At 36.0% G+C, this 6,954-nt stretch overlaps 1 pseudogene; it reads left to right on the top strand.

Moving 5' to 3' along the window:
- The first annotated feature begins 3,873 nt into the window (after positions 1–3,873).
- LOC122650758 lies at positions 3,874–5,425 on the top strand (annotated as a pseudogene).
- The last annotated feature ends 1,529 nt before the right edge of the window (positions 5,426–6,954 follow it).

Below are 6,954 nucleotides of genomic sequence, written 5' to 3'. Positions count from 1 at the left end.
GAGATCGCTGGAGGGTTATTGAAGCATTAAGGAGTCGAGAAAACTCATGGCTACAGTTATGTTGAAGCCAAGTCCCTGACCATATGAGTGTTGTTCTTTTCAAGTTTCCTAATTTGTTTTCTTTTGTTTCGTCTTGCACTTTTTGAGCATTTATCGAGTATTACATGTAACTGTTAGTTCAATCATTCACTGCTTTATTGTTATTATTTTTCCTATTTAAAAGAAATTTTTGGGGATATCTATGATGGATCTTGTTGCAGAAATACAGGTCCGAAGCTCTGAAAGTGAACTTGATCCTACAGGTATTTTATTTTAATTATTATAAAATTAAAGCCCTAATATGGTGTAACATTAATTCCTTCTGTTTCGTTGAATTGGATCTGCTTTGATCTAGGAAATTGTGTGCAAAGGTGGGGAATTTGATTCTGTAGTTAGTGAGGATTCTTCTTATGAGAATTTGAAATTCGAAGACAGTGGAAGTTCCAGTCTTTGGGAAGGAGTTGGTTGGTATTATAATTATTAATTACTTACCACTCTAAATACTTGTTGGATTGTTGAGAGTGTTTCTAATGTGTTGTCCTCTCTTTTTCCATGATTCCACAATTAGAGGAACTGATAATGATAACGGCCTAACAGGAATGAAAATCAGCGGAGTCTACCGGAAAATGTTTCAACCTCAACCACTTCTATAGGAAAGGTATGATCTTGCTGAACTGTATGAGATTTTTATTCATGAATAGCATTTTCGTGATCATTATGTCTTAAAAAGGTTTGTTTGAGAACTAAATGTTCAAATTAATCTAATAGAGCCCACACTCTATGATTACGCTAACTTGAGAATGAAAATTAGTTTTTTCCATTGTAATAAAATGGATAACAATGCCGTCTCTACTTTTTTCATTTGGCTCAATTAGTTAAAGTTGCATTGACTTCATTACGTTTTTATTACAACAGTCAAGGACGCAGAACGCAATGTTATATCCCTAAGGTTTAGTGCTTTATCTTAAGTTTGTTGTTTTCACTTGGTTATGCATCACTATGAATAGATATTCTGGATTTGTGTTTTTGTTAGGTATTATGGATCCATTTGTAATATACTCACAGCTATCTGAATGTTAGATTTCAATAGGTGCTTCTCTTATGGGGTTTTCTTCTAGACTTCTCTAGATATATATACCTATCTATTCTCTTTAAAATTTTATTTTTATCAATTTTTTCTAACTCGTAGCATCTGATCTTGTCAATAAGAAACTAAGAAGAACTCTTTCTTGCTTGCCATGCCAATTTGAAGCCTTATGTCTAGAGAATCGCAGAAGGGGATTCTTCTCCAATACTCACTCAACGACCCATTACCACTTTCTCTTTCTTCTTCATTGGGTTATTTTCCCCTTCCTAGGTAAGGTTTCAAAACACGGAATCGGTCCCCTGCCAATTCTGATTCGGGTGAATCAGCTGGAATTGATCCCAAACATCTGAAAACCCAACCATTCTACAGTTTTAGCCTATTAATTGGGTGTATCAAATTGGTAAGCAATGAATCATTAAAGCAAGGTAAGCAATGCGTACCTCGCTTTAATGGGCATGCTTGGATTTTTCGTCTGGATATTTTGTTGCCACAAAGATTATAGTACATTGTAGATTTAATGATTGTTTGAAGACAAGGTTTGAGATTACACCCCAAGCGAAACTGAAATATTTAACCAATTTTAACATATTTTGTTTGAAATTTCAAACATTGTGCTGCTCTTGTTTCTCTCATGGATAGGTTTGGTTCTATCATATGGAAGTTATTTTCTCCAACCCCCTCCCAAAAGGGAATAAAATTATTTTGTAGTGTGTTTAACTATCCACAAAATAAAAACTTGTAATGTGATTAATGAATTGACGAATTATAATTGGGAATCAGATTTCCATCTTAATCTTGAATCTTTAGTTTTTCTTTGATCACGGCTTTTATAATTTTAATACGGGTCTTTATCTCAATTGGCAGAGTACTTGGGGTGTGGGAAATGACTCCATACCTCAAGAGGATAGTGGTTCGAATCCACCAAGTCCCTTGTCTATATTTTCATTTTAACATCAATGGTAGTGTCATGGGAATTGGTATTTCATGATACAGTGAACCTAATAGCTTACAAAATTGGATCTCCATCTAGCATACATGAGGATGGTATTATTTGGTTCTCTTTCTCTCTCTCTCTCTCTCTCTCTCTCTCTCTCTTTCTCTCTCTCTTATTATTAATTATTAGTAATTTTATTATGCTTTACAGTGGTTTGTATATTTTTGCAGGGTCTGCAAGTGGTTTCCATGAACAACAAAAGAGCTCGGATTTTGATTCCATCTCCTCAAGTTCAATTAGTTCATTGTCACTGTATGAGTTTGCATTGGTCTATGTTGGCATGTCAAGCAATCGCCACCCTCCATCATTGAACTTGGGTATCGGTTACTGATGGTGCTTACATCTATAATTCAAGCCTTAACCTTTATTCTTGAAATCAACTATTAAGAATCAAGTTCTGCCATTTCACATTTATAGTGCTGCATCTTCTATTAACCATAAGCATGTCTTATGAACTTAATGATTGTTGGATGTTCACTGCAATTTTAAAAAAATTATATGATGTAGATTAAATTCGACAATGAAAAGATATTGCTTTCTATTCGTGACTTAGGTATAGGGAATGACAGAATAAGATCTGATCATTAACTTTGGAACCATAACAAAGTTTGGAACTTTAAGTGTTATTCTTAATTGTTTAAGATACCGCTAGGCAAGAACATTCGGATAGCAATGGAATTTAGCTTTTGCTTTACTTTTTTTTTTTCCCAAGTGAATGAGTTTTTATTGAATATAGTTTTGCTTTATATGCAAGCTTTGTAGGGAAAATGCAGACAAGCGTTGACCTCAATCTCATTGAACAGTTTGGAGTTGGGTTTTACTCCGTATATCTTATTGCAGACTATTTTGGGGCATTTAATTTCTTAAGGTTGCCTCCCTTGTCTTGTGGAAAGAGATTGTTTCAACTCCTTTTTCTAAATTTCAGGTATATATGGGAATCAAAGGTTGATGGGTTATTTAAAGTCTCTGAAGATGTATATAGTAAGCTACTTGGACATCGAACTGAGATCTGATTGCATCTTAGAGAGGTAGCCGATTATTATTTAGAGGAAGACAGACTAGAAGTGACTGTACTTACTCTTTGTTTATTTTCCATTGCTTCGTAAACTGACATCATTAATAATGCCAGTTTACGAAGCAAGGGAAAATAAACTATTAAATTGGCATTCTGTATTATCATTTTTTTTCTGGTTAGTTTGCTCACTTTCTTAGCAGATATTTTTTTAACGATAGAGAAGTGGACTTTTTGTTGCTTGTTTGTATATGGGCATCTCAAATATATGAAATCTCTTTGCATTATCTCTCCAAGAGATTTCATATATTTGAGATGCCCAAATTATCATATTCCTTATTGCGATGGATACCATCATTTCCCCAAATGCTATTACTTCCACGTCTGTTTCATTCAAAATAGAAAAATCTTCTACTTTTAGTTTTTTTTTTTTTAAATTGAAGTACTCCTTGAATAGCTTGATCTTTTGTTTCAGAAAAGATGAGAACGCAGACAGCCAGATTTCTAGACCTGCAAGGATGAAGCAATTAATTCAATGTTATTATGTTTTCAACATTTACTCCATGAAACTGCTTCAGTGACAATTTTGTTGATGTTGTATCTCATAAAAAAACACGTTTGTTTCTTTCTCCCTCATTACTTTCGACTCTCATAATCTCTCTCTCCCTCTCCCTCACAACTCTCTCTCTCTCTCTCACACACACACACACATATGACTCTAGGTTGGAAACTTGTATGATAATGCAAAGAAGGTTTGTAATAGCCAAGAGGGGTATCATGTTTTTACAAAGGGAAGGATTGGTGGTCGATAAAGGAGCCTGGATGACTGAGGCTGAAGCTGCAGAATGAGCTGGATCTGTGGCAACATCCTGCTATAATTTGTAACCCCCATTGGGATTAGTGTTGAGGAAGAAGATCGAAAGAGGACATAGGCTGCCGTTACCAAGGAGTGTAAGAAGAAGGGTTCCTTTGAGACTGCCTGAGCTATCTTTGCTCATGCTCGTAGCATGTTCCTAACCAAGAAGAGTATATGTCTCAAGGCAGCATAGCTTGAGAAGAGTCATGGGACCAGATCTCTTAATGCTCTCCTTTCGAAAGTAGTAACATACAGACCATATGCCAAGTCCTATGGTCGATGGGTGCCAAAGAGAAGTGGCTTGCTGGAGGTGTTCCTGCTGCTTGAGCTGTTATCCAGGAAGCTTATGCTGCCATTCCCAACTCTGAGGAAATCTGGCTTGTAGTTTTCAATCTCGAGTTTGAGAACCATGAGCCTGAGCAAGCAACAATGCTTGCTAAATGTTGAGAAAGAGGAGGCCTAGAAAGGGTGTGTATGAAATCAACCATTGTTGAGAGAGAATTGGGGAACACCGCAGAGGAGAGATTGCTTGAAGAGGAGCTGAAACCTTTCCCTTCATTCTTCAAATTATGGATGATGCTTAAACAGCTGGACAACCGTCTTGGTCGCTTGGAGCAAGCCAAAAAAGCTTATGAGTCAGGTCTAAAGCATTGTCCCAGTTGCATTCTTCTTTGACTTTCCCTTGCTAATATTAAGGAGAGATTAATATGCTGAGCAAAGCACGAGCGATTCTTACTATGGCCAGGAAGGATAATCCCCAAAATCTTGAAGTTTGACTTACTGCAATTCAAGCTGAATTAAGTCATGGAAATAATAATGAAGCTGATAATCTGATGACAATGGGATTGCAAGAATGCCTTACCAGTGGACCAGTGGTATCTTGTGGGCAGCATCAATTGAGATGGCCCCATGTCCCAAACACAAAACAAAAAGTGTTGATGCACTCAAGCAGGCGGATCATGATTTCCCTATCATTGTTGCTGTGGTAAATTGTTTTGGCATGACAAGAAGGTGGAGAAAGCGAGAAACTGGCTGAATGGTGCAATAATTCTCATGTTGGATATTGGGGATTTCTGCGCTTTGTGCTACAAATTTAAGCTTCAGCATGGAAATGAAGAGCACCAGAAAAATATCTTAAAGAAATGTATTGCAGCAGTACCAAAGCATGGTGAGCGATGTCAAAGAATTTTCAAGGCTGTGGAGAATTCTTACCAGCCAATAGAAGCCTTTCTAAAGAAAGTTGTGGTCGTCTGGGAAAGGAGGAGACTTCTGCTGAGAGTACCAAACACTAAAATTCTGTCTTGGTGTCTGGATTTGGACTCTTCTCTTACCTGATTATTCAATTGTAACTTGAAACTGTAATAGTGGCTTAGTGAAAGGTGTGTAGTGCCATTGTTTTTACCTTTATCGAATCCTTTTTATTTTCATTCTATGGCATAAGTCTGGCTTGCATTATTTGCTAGAATTTCTGCTCTCTGGTATCTTTTGATAATCTTAATTTCTTATATTTGGATCATAAGCCTATCCTGGAGTGAAAAACTTTAAGCATAATGGTCACAAAATCAAATCTAAGTCTCAAATGTTGATTTTTTACGTTGTATTTGCTGCTATGATGAATCTACTTTCTGTCTCTGAATCCACTAATGTGCCATATTTTTTTATGTATTACTTCACCCCCTAAGTCTTAATTGAGTCCAGCAAAAGCCATGTTGCAATTTATAATAAGCAACCCTTGAATTCATATGATATTATGTACTGCTTCCAAGAGTTGAGCCCATAGAGCTTCTTTGTTTTTTTTTCTTCTGATTTTTATGTGGCATCCTTTGAAAATGTGGACAATAAGAATTTTGAAACAGAAATAATGTGAAATTATATGATCAAAGATGCAAAAGATGGATGTGATGAGGTTTCTCCCTATATCTTGTTTTTTTCTTTCTTAGTTTATTGTTGTTACTTTTGTTCTGTTTATGTCGGTGTCTTTACTACCCCCTTTCTTTTATTCCCTTTTTGGATGAACAATTCCATTCTTTTGTTCGGTTTTATCTCTACTTTTCCCTTTCTACCCCACAACTTTGGCATAGATCAAACAATGACATCCACCTAGAGAAGTTTTAATGTGAATAGTGTACAAGAGCATTAACAAGAAGAAAGAGGCTAAGAGTCCCATCTCCAAAAGACCAAAACAATTTTGGGAAATTATTGATGTCTTGCAAAGTACAAGAGTGTTAACAAGAAGAAAGAGGCTGTTGATCAATCACTCAAAGCATATCAGGTATGTAAAATTTTCTTCTGTATAGATTCATTTTCCCCTCTAAATATAGACAAAAGATTATCTTTTTACCAGTGGCATCTTACATGAGGTAATGCAGCCTTTACGAGTGCTTGATCTCCTCAAATGGATGTCAAGAGTTTGGTATGATCATGGTGGTTAGCAATTTGAATGGTATATATGAATTTTAGTTGTTTAATCATTTAAAGAAGAATATTGCTAGAAGCTGAGAGACGATTTTAAGCTAAATTTCCACTGCAGTCATAATTCAGGCCATATATGGATTGTTTCAATTTTCTTGTAACTCAGGTCACATATGACTGGGTTTTACTTTGCTTATAATTTAGGTCATGTAAAATTGGTCAACTGCCTCAGGAGCTTGACGTCAAACAAGATCATAACTATTATCATTGTTGTGATGCTCTACCCCATTCAATTGATACCCTATTATGATTGAATGGTTATAATATAAAACAGTAAGATTTTAATACAAGATCCAAAAGTAAAGATAGTTTGACTGACTAACAACAAAAGGCCACACAAATCAGAAACCTCTGTACTTTGCATTTGAGTTGCAAGAACCCCTCACAGCTTCTTATCAACTGTATCTTTGACATATCCAGAGTCTTGTCCAGGCTATTGGAACTTGGAAGAGATGGGATTATCATGGCTGATTCATGAAAACATCACAAACACA

Source organism: Telopea speciosissima, chromosome 2 (genome assembly GCF_018873765.1).
Source record: "Telopea speciosissima isolate NSW1024214 ecotype Mountain lineage chromosome 2, Tspe_v1, whole genome shotgun sequence".
NCBI lineage: Eukaryota > Viridiplantae > Streptophyta > Magnoliopsida > Proteales > Proteaceae > Telopea > Telopea speciosissima.
This window is presented reverse-complemented; position numbering and strand designations above follow the sequence as displayed.